This window comes from Macadamia integrifolia, chromosome 12 (assembly GCF_013358625.1).
Source record: "Macadamia integrifolia cultivar HAES 741 chromosome 12, SCU_Mint_v3, whole genome shotgun sequence".
NCBI lineage: Eukaryota > Viridiplantae > Streptophyta > Magnoliopsida > Proteales > Proteaceae > Macadamia > Macadamia integrifolia.
This window is the reverse complement of record NC_056568.1, coordinates 26,083,582-26,098,934: the sequence shown is the minus strand read 5'-3', so window position 1 is coordinate 26,098,934 and position 15,353 is coordinate 26,083,582.

The following is a 15,353-nucleotide window of genomic DNA, read 5'->3' as shown; positions in this document are numbered from 1 at the left end:
GAGTAGGTCCTCCAATGTCTGAATAGTCCTTTCCGACTGACCATTGGTCTGAGGGTGAAAGGTAGTGTTGAAATCCAATCGTGTGCCCATAACCTTCTGCACACATATCCAGAACTTGGAAGTGAACTTAGGATCTCGATCAGAGATGATACTAACCGGCACACCATGCAATCTGATGATGTTATCGACATATAACTGTTGTTTTATGGTTGTCCTTGTTGGGAACCCAGCCACGTGGCGGTGATGACGTGGCCAGTTTGGGTGACATGGATGAAAATGATGACATGGCAATGTCCAGTGCCACCGATGAGATAATAGAGCCACTTGGTATGCATGAAGTGGTTTAAAACATCCTTAATAGGTGGTGTGGGTTTCTAGGTGAAAACTGGCAAAACTGACCTATTTATGCTCGGGGGCATTTTTGGCAGTGAAAATGATATTTTTGGAAGATCATTTCTTCATAAAAATATATATATTGTAATTTATCTAGTCTAGTGCATCTGATTTTGTCACATTCTGATACTGTATGAAGAAGTTACGGTATTTGTGGCAGTTGAGGATAGTTTTGGAATTGAAGATGAATATTTTAAAGAAAGTGTTCTCCATGTGACAATACAAAAAAAAAATCCAATCTTTCCAACGGTTCTGATTTCATCGTGTTCTGATTCCGTATGAGAAAGATGTGTCATTGAAAATGTCTAGGGGTATTTTGGTCTTTTTATATGGATGAGTCAAATGATTGAGTCTTCTGGAAATTCGTAGAGCGTCCAAGTATGGTTCCAACGCACTTCATTTCATCTCGATCGAATATCGTATGAAAAAGTTATAAGTGTTTCCGTAAAACTGGTTCAAAAATCCAAACCGAAAATCCATCAGTTGCTCTCGGTGTTGGGTGGATTTTTCAGAATTTATTTTTGAAATTTGAAGGGCTTTTATGTAATTTCAAGATTTTAAAGGTCTGAGTTGTAGGGGGTCTTTAAGCACTAAAATATATGGAGGCAGGGGCTTGATTGTAATAAAAGAGAGTATAGGGTTATGAAATGGACGGTCCAGATTCGACCATGTAGGCTTGATTCCCATCTAAGAGTGCTCACGAATTGGCACTGGATTGGATGCTTAATATGCTTGCGTGAGATTTTTCATTAGTTGGATTTATCAAGAATCATATGTTGGCGCTACACATGATTGAGGATGCTACGGTATTACGTACATGCAAAAAGTGGCATAGATAGATGTTGTTTCTCAAGATCTCATGAGATCTGATTTAAACCAGATCTGAAGATCTCAATCCAAGGGCTGCAAGCAGCCTATACTTTATGAGACATATCTGACAACCCTCCATGAATCATGCCGATCTAACCAATAGGATGTCGACAACGTTTCTGACCACTAACACAACGTTGACCGCCTACGTCATCATGACGTCATATGATCCTAGATCTACGGTTCATGTTTACTATCCGTTATGGGAATCCAATGGTTCATATTATTAGATACTCTTTGATGAGATCTATGGCCAGATTTTTGCCCCTATTGCGCGTGCTACCGGGGTAGCCTACGCCACTCCTACAAAGATTTCATTTCAGGCTATTTCATTGCTCTAACTTCAAATGGTCATATCTCCCTCATTTTAACTCAGATTTGGGTGAACCAAGTTGCTACTTCTTTGTTTTTTCAAGCCCTACACTGTAAAAGCAAGAAAAATGAGTTTCAAGTAAAGGAAGACTACGATTTTAGCAAGAGAAGCTTCCCCCTCTTTGTTGGTCCTTGAATGAACATGAATACTTGATGATAAATGTTATTAGGTCATTAAAGGAGGTAAAAGAGGTGGTTGAAGTGTGTTAATGATACATTAACTCAAAACCAAGGAGGAAGAGAAGAAAGTAAGGACGTGTTTACTTTGAAGAGCAAGAAGCCAAGGAGAGAGAAGGTGTGAGCACCAAACTTGTCAGTACAAGTTTCTAGTCATCCTAGGAAATCAGTTGTGAGATTCTCTAACCTTTGATTTTACATTATATGCATGCATGTATATTAGGGTTAGTTGTGGATGAATGTATACGTGCTAGGTTAGTTGTGGATGAACTGTAAGTATGCTAGCTAGTTGTGGATGTATATGCTAGGTAGAGCTTAACTATAGGGCATTGATATAAGCTCAAATTTACTGTATTCTTTATTGAGTACTTAGTGGTTGCTAAGTACCGGGAGTGGGTGCTCCCATGTAGTGGGTGGTACACATTGTACTGGCACTGCGAGTGCCATCTCAGCCTCGACTTGAGAAAATTGGGTGTGGGTGCTCCTGACTGTGGGTGCAGTTAAAAGTAGTGTATTGAGTAGGTACGAAGCCTTTATAGGCACTACTCTGGGGATGTAGGTAAATTATCGAACCTCATAAAAACCCTGTGTTATGGGTGCTTGTTGTTTACATTTTATATTGAAGTGCGTGGAATACGGAATATGTGTGCACACTTGAAAGTGCCTATGAGAGGCTGAGTGTGCATACGATTGTGTACAAATAGGGACAGATATATCAAGTTTTTCTTAGCCAGATATCAGACAGTTTTTTTAGGATCGAAATTAGACTCAATGATTCACCCCCCTCTCAGTGACTGTCGGGTTACAACAATTGGTATCAGAGCTGATACTCAGTGACAGTTTGATCAACAACTGAGTGATCCAGAGGTCGTGGCAATGACAGTATGGCAGGTGAAGGTTATTCAGGACATGCACCAAAATTTGATGGATATGATTTTATCTTGTGGAATAGGAGAACACAGTCGTACCTAGGTTCACTAGGTTATGATGTTTGGGCGTTAATTCTGATTGTGTACACAAAACCTGAAGGAGGTCTGGTTGATAATGAAGCTAAGAAGGCTTATTGTTACAATCAGAAGGTTGTGAATGTAATATTCTCAGAATTGGATAAGAGTGTATGGCTAAGGTAATAGATTGTGACTCAGCCAAGGATATCTGGGGAAGACTGAAGAGCATTGATGAAGAGTATAAAGAATCATTTAATGATGAAGATGATGAGGCTATGTTCATGGTCTCAATAGATGTGGAAGAAAACAAAGAAGATTCTTCTAGCAAGGAAGATTCTACAGAAGAAGAAGAGAAAGATAAAAAATCACATCTAGAGGCTGAACTCACAGTTGCCTTTAGAGAGCTTAAAAGAGAAAGGAAGAAAGTGAAAAAGGTCACTCAAGACCTTAAGGGGCAAGAACAATTAGTTCTTAAGTTGAGAGATCAAGCCAATAAGTTAAGGAAGACCTTAGATGATCTTGAGTATCAACTCTCACAGAAGACCATTGACTGCAACACTCTTGAGTTAGAGAAAGTGGCTTGAAAACATAACTAGAGGAGCAATATGAGATTCTTGCACAATTTGATGGTTATGTATATGAGCTAGCCTTATTAAAGGCTAAGGTTGAAGACTATGGGAGAACTGAGATTGAGAGAGAAGACTTAGAAAATGAAGATGTTGAAGATGACTCTACTCCAAAAGAGCATCCTAGCAGTAAGAAGGTTAATGACATCATCAATGCTCAGAGATTGACTCACATCAAATTTGGGTTTAGATTTGTTGAGGAATCTTCTAAAAATATCAAGACAAATGGTAAGGGAACAATACATAATCCTATCAAAGTCAATGACAGGAATGCTCAAAGAGGAAAGGCACATGTTACTACTGCTGGCAATGTCAAGAGAGCAGTACAAAAAGATAAAGTACAGACTGGTCCAATCAGAAGAGGAAATCCATCTATATTCCATAAGAATAACCATGCTAGACAACCACAGTTGGCAAGGCCAAGTAGGAAAGTAGAGAGCTATGGATACAGTCAAGGTCCTCAACAGAGACCTAGAGCATTTGACATCTTCAGAGCTCCTTATAGATGGCAGATGGAACCTGTGATGCAAAGGCATACCTTTCAAGGTTATTATTACAAATACAACACTTTTGGACATAAGATCTCAGATTGTAAGTTTAACATTGGTCCAAGGAGTTATGTGGACAGAAATCCTTTTGCAACCCTTTATGGAGAAAATAGTTGAATGTTACAGATGCAACAACCTTAGACATATTGCAAGGAATTGTAGAACTGTGTTTCCCCCACAAAGATAGGAGAATAGAAGTAAGTAGAGAGTTTTCAAAAACATAGAAGATGATGAGATGGAGAGATAGTTCTCAAGATAAAAGAAAGCAAAGAAATCTCAATCTGTCAAGAAAGTTTGGGTTCAGAGAGAGAGAGAGAGTAGAAGAAGAAGAAGATGCAGTAGCATTTGTTATTTAGAGAGCTTTTAAGGCTCAAGGAGACTCTACTCCATGGACTCTTGATAGTGGTTGCTCAAGCCACATGACAGGAGATAAGGAAAGGTTTGAACAATTACATGACTTTGAAGGTGAATCTGTGAAGTTTGGCAATAACAATGGTGTTAGAATTACAGGGAAGGGGTCCATAAGTTTGAACCATGGGAAGGTGAAATCCCTTGATGACTTGTATGTTGAAGGGCTCAAACATAATCTTCTTAGCATCAGTAAAATTTATGACAAAGGGCATTAAGTAACTTTCACTAGTAAAGGGTGTGAGATAAGAAGATCAAACAGTGGAAAGGTTGTAGCTATTGGACAGAGAACTTCAGGGAACTTGTACACCTTGACAGAGTTAGAGAAAAATTCTTGCATGGTCAGCATAGATGAAGAGACATGGTTATGGCACAAAAGACTTGGGCATATTGGTTTCAAGAACCTTGTCAAGATTTCTTCGGAGAAGGCAGTGAGAGATGTTCTTGAGTTGAAGAAGCTCTCCAATTCTATATGTGCATCTTGTCATAAGGGAAAGCAAACCAGAATCTCCTATAAGTCTAAGGAGTACTATTCCATTTCTCCATTGCAGTTGATTCACATAGACCTATGTGGTCCTATGAGGACACCTAGCACCTCAGTAGAGAGATATATCATGTTGTTTGTTGATGATCATTCAAGAATGATATGAGTGATGTTCTTGAAACATAAGTCAGAGCCTTTAAAAGGATTTAAGATCTTTAAGAAGCAAGTTGAGAATTAGACAGGGAAGAAGATAAAGTGTCTGAGATCTGATAGAGGAGGTGACTATAGTTGGGATGATTTTGAACAATACTGCTATGAGCATGGTATCAGGAAACAAACTTCAGTTCTAAGACTACCTTAAGAGAATGGTGTTGCAGAGAGAAAGAATAGAACAGTGCAGGATATGGCTAGAATAATGTTGGCAAAGAATGACATGGGTAAAAAGTTCTAGAAGGAGGTAGTTCTAACTGCCGTGTACATCCATAACAGATGTATGTTGAGACCTCATAAAAGCAAGACTCCATATGAAATCTAGTTTGGAAGAAGGGCTACAGCAAGACACTTTAAGGTCTTTGGTAGCAAGTGTTACATAAAGAACACAACCCAAGATTTGGGTAAGTTTGATGATAGGGTTGATGAGGGTATATTTTTAGGTTATTCTACTTCAAGTAAGGCCTATAGATGCTACAACAACAGACTTAGAAAAATTATAGAGAGTGCTGATGTCACAGATGATGAAAAAGGGATATTCCTTCAGGCTTAGGAAATGATCTTCTAGAATTTGAAGATCTTGATGATGAGAATGACCTGGTTGATAGTAGATCCAAAAGCAAAGACGAGGTTGATGTTAAACAGGCTGAGGTAGATTCAGATGAGCAGATGAGACACAACAGAGTTGATCAACAGGAACAGATGAGTTAATCATTGGTGACCCCACTATAGGTATTCAGACTAGAAGAATGAAGACCAACACCTACTCTTTTCTTTCAAAGATTGAACCAAAAACTATTGATGAGGCAAGCAATGATGAGAGTTGGATGAAGGCCATGAATGAAGAACTTGATCAGATAGAAAGGAATCACACTTGGGATCTGGTCCCTAGGCCAGTTGACAAGAATATGATTGATACTAAATGGGTTTTCAAAAACAAACTCAATAAAGATGGTCAAGTGGTGAGGAACAAAGCAAGACTTGTATGCAAGGGGTATGCTCAAGTGAAAGGCATTGATTTTGAGGAAACTTTTTCTCTAGTGGCAAGACTTGAGGCTATCAGAATGTTCTTGGCTTTGTCAGTGTACAAGGGGGTCAAGGTCTATCAGATGGATGTCAAATCAGTTTTTCTAAATGGAAACTTGGAAGAGGAGGTTTACATAGAGTAGCCTGATGGGTTTCAGCTGAGTGAGGACCCCACTCTTGTGTGCAGATTGAAGAAGGCATTGTATAGTTTGAAACAAGCTCTAAGGGCATGGTACTCCAGATTGGACTCTTACTTGCGCAAGTTGGGTTTCAAGAAAGGCTTAGCGGACAGTAATCTCTACATCAGAACTGAAGAAAGCAGTCAGCTTGTGGTGGTTGTATATGTAGATGATATCATCTTTGGGGGTCACAAAGATGAATTATGCAGAGATTTTGCAATGAGGATGCAAGATGAGTTTGAGATGTTTATGTTGGGTGAACTATCATTTTTCTTGGGTTTGCAGATCAGTCAGAAAAAGGAAGGTATCTTCATATCTCAATCCAAGTATGTGAGGGAGATGTTTAAGAGATTCACCATGGAGGATTGCAAGCCAGTTAGTACACCTATGATGACTGGGTGTAAGTTGAGCACGGAAGATGACTCTCCATCAGTTGACCACACCTCGTATAGGTCAATGATTGGTAGCCTATTATATCTGACAGCTAATAGGCCTGACATCTTACAAGCTATGTGCATGGTAGCCAGATTCTAAGCAGGACCAAAAGAGACACATGTGTCAGCAGTGAAGAGAATTTTCAAATATCTGAAAGGGACTAGTGAGTTTGGGTTATGGTATTCGAAGATCAAGAACTTTAGTTTATCAACTTTTTCAGATGCGGATTAGGTTGGATGTGTGGATGATAGAAAAAGTATCAGTGGTGGTGCATTCTATTTAAGGAGCAGCTTGGTGGTATGGCACAGTAAGAAGCAAGAGTCAGTCTCTATTTCAACTACAGAGGCAGAATACATTGCAACTACATCTTCTTGTACACAAGTGTTGTGAATGAAACAGATGTTGAAAGATCTGAGTGTGGAGGTTGAGCAAACAGTGCCACTATATTGTGACAATACTAGTGCTATCAACATCTCCAAAAACCCGGTGATGCATTCTAGAACGAAGCACATTGCTATCCGGTACCATTTCTTGAGAGACAAGGTGATGGAAGGTGAATTAAGGATGAAGTTTGTTCCCACAGCGGAGCAGGTGGTTGATATTTTCACTAAACCTCTTCTCAAAGATCAGTTTGAGTTCCTTAGACAGAAGCTGAGAGTGGTGGTTCTTCCCAAGCACTAGTGACATTGGGAGACGAGGAGCAAGTTGCTTGATGTTGCTACCCCCATATTGGACTTAGGGGGAGTCCATTTGGTTCTACCCTTTGTACTTGTTTTCAAAGGGGGAGAGAGTTACTCATTGGAGCTTTAGAGTGTATTAGTGATGAGGTGGTTTTCAACAACTCCAGAGGAGATTATTATTTTATGGTTGTTCTTGTTGGCAACCCGACCACGTGGCGGTGAAGACGTGGCCAGTTTGGGTGACGTGGATGAAAATGATGACATGGTAATGTCCAGTGTCACCGATGAGATAACAGAGCCGCTTAGTATGCATGGAGTGGTTTAATACATCCTTATTAGGTGGTGTGGATTTCTGGGTCAAAACTGGCAAAATTAGCCTATTTACGCTCGGGGGAATTTTTGACAATGAAAATGATATTTTTGGAAGATCATTTCTTCATAAAAAAATATATATTGTAATTTATCTAGTCCAGTGCATATGATTTTATCGCATTCTGATACCATATGAAGAAGTTACGATATTTATGGCAGCCGAGGGCAGTTTTGGCATTGAAGATGAATTTTTTAAAGGAAGTGTTCTCCATATGACAATACAAAAAAAATCCAATCTTTCCAACGGTTTTGATTTCATCGTGTTCTGATTCCGTATAAGAAAGATGTGTCATTGGAAAATTCTAGGGGCATTTTGGTCTTTTTACATTGATGAGTCAGATGATTGAGTCTTTTGAAAAGTCGTAGAGCATCCAATTACGGTTCCAACGCACTTTATTTCATCTCGATCGAATATCGTATGAAAAAGTTATAAGTGTTTCTGTAAAGCCGGTTCAAAAATCCAAACCGAAAATCCATCAGTTGCTCTCGGTGTTGGGTGGATTTTTTGGAATTTATTTTTGAAATTTGAAGGGATTTTGTGTAATTTCAAGATTTTGACGGTTTGAGTTGCTGGGGTCTTTAAGCACTGAAATATATGGAGGCAAGGGCTTGATTGTAATAAAAGAGAGTATAGGGTTGTGAAATGGACGATCCAGATTCGACCACGTAGGCTTGATTCCCATTTAAGAGTGCTCACGAATTGGCGCTAGATCAGACGCTTAATATGCTTACACAAGATTTTCCATTGGTCGGATTTATCAAGAACCATATGCTAGTGCTGCACATGATTGAGGATGCTACCGTATTACGCACATGCAAAAAGTCGCATAGATAGATGTTGTTTCCCAAGATCTCATGAGATCTGATTTAAACTATATCTAAAGATCTCAATCCAAGGACTACGAGCAGCCTATACTTTATGAGACATAGCCGACAACCCTCCATGAATCGAGCCGATCTAACCAATATGATGTCGACAATGTTTCTGACCGCTGATGCAATGTTGACCGCCTATGTCATCATGACGTCATAAGATCTTAGATCTACGGTTCATATTTACTATCTGTTATGGGAATTTAACGGTTCATATTATTAGATACTCTTTGATGAGATATACGGCCAGATTTGCGCCCCTGTTGCGTGAGCCGCCAGTGTAGCCTATGCCACTCCTACGAAGATTCCATTTCAAGCTATTTCATTGCTCCAACTTCAAATGGTCATATCTCCCTCATTTTAACTTAGATTTGGGTGAACCAAGTTGCTACTTCTTTGGTTTTTCAAGCCTATACTATGGAAGTAAGAAAAATGAGTTTTGAGTAAAGAAAAGCTATGGTTTTGGCAAGAGAAGCGTTTCCCTCTTTGTTGGTCCTTGAATGAACATGAATATTTGATGATAAATATTCTTAGGCCATTAAAGGAGCTAAAAGATGTGGTTGAAGTGTGTTAATGATACATTAATTCAAAGCCAAGGAGGAAGAGAAGAAAGCAAGCATGTGTTTACTTTGAAGAGCAAGAAGCCAAGGAGAGAGAAGCTGTGAGCACCAAACTTGTCAGTACAAGTTTTCAGTCATCCCAGAAAATCGGTTATGAGATTCTCTAACCTTTGATTTTATATTATATGCATGTATGTATGTTATGGTTAGTTGTGGATGAATGTATATATACTAGGTTAGTTGTGGAAGAACTGTAAGCATGCTAGCTAGTTGTGGATGTATATGCTAGGTAGAGCTTGACTGTAAGGCATTAATATAAGCCCAAATTTATTGTATTCTTTATTGAGTGCTTAGTGGGTGCTAAGCACCAGGAGTGGATACTCCCATGTATTGGGTGCTACACATTGTACCAACACTATGAGTGCCATCTCAGTTTCGGCTTAAGAAAATTGAGTGTGGGTGCTCCCGACTGTGGGTGCAGTCAAAAGTAGTATATTGAGTAGGTACGAAGCCTTTACAGGCACTACTCTGGGGATGTAGGAAAATTGCCAAACCTCATACAAACCTTATGTTATGGGTGCTTGTTGTTTACATTTTATATTGAGGTGTGTGGAATGTGGAATGGGTGTCCACACTTGGAAGTATCTATGAGAGGCTGAGTGTGCATACGACTATGTGCAAACAGGGACAGATATATCAGGTTTTTCTTAGCCAGACATCAAACATTTTTTTAGGAATAGAAATTAGACTCACTAATTCACCCCCCCCTTCTCAGTGACTACCGGGTTACAATAATAACTTGGCCAACTTGTCCATAGAAAATGTGATCTTGATTGGGATAAAGTGAGCTGTCTTGGTCAAGCGATACACAACTACCCAAATGGCATCCATACCCATCTGTGTGTGCGGTAGGCTTGTGACAAAGTCTATGCTAATATTCTTCCATTTCCACTCCGGAATAGGTAGGGATTTTTATAACCCATAGAGCCTTTGTCTCTCAGCATTGACTTGCTAACATGTGAGGCATCTAGACATATGTGTGGCCATATCATTCTTCATTCCTTTCCACCAGTAGGAGCCTTTGAGGTCCTGGTACATTTTCTTACTATCGGGGTGAATGGAGTATGAGAGTGCTATGTACCTCTCTCAAAACTGTCTCTCAAATCACCATCACTAGGCATACACAACCTCCTTTTGAACTTAAGAATTCTGCTTTCAGTTACAGAGAAATCTGGGTCCTTTCGGGTTCCTTCCATGCATTCTGCAATCAGCTTCTGTAACTCTGCATCAGTAACTTGAGCTACAGTGATATTATCCACCAGACTAGGTTGTACCACCAATGCTGATAGTGACAAAGTGACACCCTCTACTAATAGTTCCAAGTCTAGTTTCCTGGCCTCCTCCAGGAGATACTCATTGGTGGTTAGTGATGCAAGAGTCATTGACTGGGATTTTTGACTAAGTGCATTAGCTATCACATTGGCCTTTCCTGGGTGATAGTGGATAGTATAATCACAATCCTTCATCAGCTCTAACCAATGCCTCTGTCTCATGTTGAGCTCTTTTTAGGTGAAGACGTACTTAAGGCTCTTATGGTCACTGAAGATCTCGCTCTTCTCACCATACAGGTAGTGTCTTCAGATTTTCAGTGCAAAAATCACAGCTACCAACTCCAAATCATGGGTGGGGTAGTTATTCTCATAATCCTTCAACTGACAGTATGCATAAGCAATGACTTTCTCGTGCTGCATCAATACACAACCCAATCCTGGATTGGAGGCATCACTATACACAACCGTACAATCTGTACCAGTTGAAATAGTCAAAACTGGAGCTGATACCAACCTTTGCCTTAGCTCCTTAAAGCTCTTCTCACAAGCATCAGACCACTCAAATTTTACACCCTTTCGTGTGAGTTGGGTCATCGGAGTAGCAATGTGGGAGAAGTTTTAGATAAACCTCCTGTAGTATCTGACCAATCCTAGCAAACTACGTATGTCTGCCACACTCTTGGGAGTCTCCCATTCTAGAACTGCCTTCACCTTGCCTGGTCAACCTATATACCCTTGTCTGAAATAATGTGGCCTAGGAATGCCACCTGTGACAGCTAAAACTCGTACTTGTTGAACTTGGCATAGAGTTACTTATCCCTCAGCCGTTGCAGTACTAACCTCAGGTGAACAGCATGTTCCTCTGCACTCTTGGAGTAGACCAAAATGTCATCAATAAATACTATCACAAACTTATCTAGGACATCCTGGAATACTCTATTCATCAAATCCATAAATGCAGCCAGTGCATTAGTCAACCCAAATGACATTACCAAGAATTCATAATGTCCATACCTTAATCTGAAGGATGTATTACTGACATCACTATCCTTGATCCTGAGCTGGTGGTAGCTTGATCTAAGGTCGATCTTGGAGAATACCTTGGCACCCTGTAATTGATTAAATAAATCATTTATCCTTGGCAAAGAATATTGGTTCTTGATGGTTAGTTTATTAAGCTCCCGGTAATCAATGCACAATCTTATACTTCCATCTTTCTTCTTAACCAACAATACCGGTGCTCCCCATGGAGACACACTAGGTCTAATGAATCCCTTCTTCAGAAGGTCTTGAAGTTGCATCTGCAATTCCTTTAACTCTGTGGGGCCATGCGGCAAGGGGCCTTTGACACTGATGTTGAGCCGGGGAGTAGGTCTATAGCAAACTCTGTCTCTCGGTCCGGGGCTAAATCTGTCGAGTCATCCAGGAATACATTGGAAAATTTCCTCACCACATATAGCTCAGTCAATGGCCTAATCTTTGTCTTAGTATCTATCACAGATGCTAAGTAGCTTTGACATCCCTTAGCTAGTAGCTTCTTCATCTGGAGTGCAGATATGATAACCTTCTTGGGTTTCTTAGGCTTACCCCCTTGGAACACAAACTCATCATCATCACGAGGTCTAAAAATGATAGTCTTCTCTACACATAGCACACTGGCTTTGTATGCGAACAACTAGTCCATTCATAAAATCACATCGAAGTCGGTTATATCTAACTCGATCAAGTGAGCATTCAACTCATGTTCACCCATGGTCACTGGACAAGGCTCATAAACATAGTTCAAACCCACTACACTTCCTGTAGGGGTGCTCATAGCCAAACATTTAGTCAGTCCCTTGGGTTGAATGCTCATCTTCTTCGCAAATGCCGGTGACACAAATGAATGTGAGGCTCCTGAGTCAAATAACACATGTACAGGCAATAATGATACCAATAATGTACCTGTCACTACATCGGGTGCAGCCTCGGCATCTTCTGCAGTCACAGCAAACACTACCCTGTGGTCTTTGGCCCTGTAGGAGTTGCGCTGGTCTAGGGGCTGAATATGTCTACTGGGGCCTAGGTGGCATAGTGTATGGTGCATCACCTAGCCTTCGGTGGGGGTATATCCTTGCCATGTGGCCCGACTGATCACAATGAAAGCATCTCAGGCTCAATCCCAAAGACTGAGATACAACATTAGATCAGGAGGAATGGGAAGTCTAACTAGCATCAGGCTTCCTAAATTGCACTAAAGTTGGGTTGGCATAGGGCACTAGGAAAGGTTTGCTACCTCCCCTAGAATCAGTAGATCCCATTGGCCTTTTTCCCATTCCCTGCTGGGCCGTGAAGTTGTCTCTATACCGTTCTTCAATAGATTGGGCCACTTGGACCACCTCAGCATAGGTCTATAGTTTCAATCCCACAATGGTTGACCCAATACCTGGCCTCAACCTTTTCTCAAACTTCTTCGCTTTAGCTCTATCACATCTGAGATGCTCAGGAGCAAAATGGAATAGCTCCTTGAAGCGTTGCTGATACTCGAGCACAGACGGGGAACCTTAAATGAACTGAGAGAACTCATTCTCTCTCCTATCTCGAAAGCGTTCTGAAAAATAGTTCTCAAAGAAGGCCCCTTTGAAGTCTGCCCAAGTGGGATTCAGGTTACTAGCCCTCAGAATAGGCTTGGTGGCACTCCACCAATCATCCGCTTCATTCTGTAACTGAGAGCTCGCACACAAAATTTTTTTACTCATCAGTGCAGCCCATCAATCTAAAAACTTTCTCCATTCCACCAATCCATCTTGATGGATACAATGGGTCTTAGCCCACCTTGGAGAAGCATGGGGGCCTAATCCGTTGAAACTTCTCCATCAATTTCGTCAAGTCTATCCATCTCTCTACATGGGCCTGGGCTTGATCCGGTGTCAGGTCTTGCACCTACCCATGCACTTGTGCCCCACCAGAAGTTTGATGGGTAGCCGATCCAATAGGTATTGGAATGGGTGCCAGTGGAGTAGGAGGTGCGGGCAGTGCATTACGGGCTTCTATTGCCACTTGGATTCTATTATCGATCCTGGCCATAAACTGATTTTACCTTTCTTCAACTCCCTGCATCATGTTATTCATGATGGATGCCACATCTTGGGTTGTAAGCATTGACGGACCCGGAGGCACATTGCGGGGTCTACGCCAATTCCATGTAGGGGAAGCAAGAGTTGATGAGCGTGACATGACTCCTATGGAGGAATCCGATTAGTGCACTTGCATATATATGGTTGCATGTAACTGGAACACAAGCATACATAGTGGGTCTCACACGTATTCGATAGTCAAAATTAGGGTTAGGGCATGCATAAGTGGGGTCCACACATATTAGGATCCGATCATGCAAGTATCCCAAAGGGGCACACCATTAAAGTAACAAAATAAAAATTTAGATTTGAGAAAATAAAAATAATTTATTTTCCAAATTAGTCCACCGAAAATAGGGAGACTTATCACCGAAAATATGGTTTAATCCACCAGAAATATCAGTGTTATTTCTGATGGGAAAAACAGAGAGCAAATATGAAATTTTCACTTCACTGAAAACAGGCACCGAAAGCATGCCTAGTGTTTCCGATGGCACCAAAATGGCTATAAATAGGCTCTGGTTTAGGTTTCATTATACAAAACCCTATTTTTACTTGTCGAAAAGGTGTGGAAACAGCCAAGGAGAAGTTTGCAACCCATTCCCTACCATCCTTTCGCTATTTCTTGATTAATCGGTGTCGCATTCGTACCAAAGGTATGTTCCTCCCCTTTGTAACCTAGTTTTGTGATTTTCTTCTCTGTGAGCTTTACATTCAGCCATTGAATCTGATTTTTCATCCTAAATCCTTAGGAATCATATTACAACGATGTCTAGATGCCATGTACGTACTCAATGTGTCGTTGAACAAGAGGAGCAACGCGTCGCCACTCAGTTCAACCCAATCTTGTTTCGCCCTGTGGCTGAGCAAGAGCGTTGGGAACTCTTCGAGCATCGTAATGCGGACCTGGGAGTCTATGTGAGTATCAATGACTTCTATGCATTCTACCTTCGTCAATGGTTTGATGAGGTTGGGTGGTACCATATCTTAAAACCCAACAAGTACTACTATCCCACATTGGTCAAGTTGTTCTACTTCAACTTGCAATACGTGAACCAGGGTACTGAAGAGATGCGGATCACCTCCTATGTTAAGGGGGTGGAGATCTCCTTTGACATGGGGAAGTTAACCAATATCCTAATGGTCAGCAGTGCTGGTGATCTAGTGTATTGCCCGCCTCGGACTCCAGCATATAAATTTCAGAGTCCCGATACCTTTCAGAAGATAAATTACATGCTGACTAAGGAGGCCAAGGGATGGAACCATTCAATCAACTACTTTGCCACTCCAAAGGTCATCTATTGTGCGATTTAGTATAATGTCCTCCCTACTTGCAGACACTATGATGAGGTATCTGCACTGCAAGCCTACGTGACCTGCTGCATGTATATGGGGGAACAGATACGTCTTCCTTACCTCCTTATGTGGACCATGGTACTTCGATCCGAAGGAGTGAATCGTCAAGCGAGAAGCCTGTGCTATGGAAGAATACTCACTGACATCTTTTGTCGCTTTGGGGTGGACTTTGAGGGAGAGGCACGCTTGGGTAAATAGATCACAGACTTCAACCAAGATTCTCTGAGGAAGATGACTATAGATCTATGAGAGGTGACACCTATTCCAGGAGAGGGCCAGTAGCCTATGGAGGTAGATGGTGGCGGTGTCGATAGTGTTGGCGGCAATGCCGATGATGTTGGTGGAGGTGTTGGTAGTGTAAGAGGAGAAGCTGCTGGGGTTGGTGGGGCT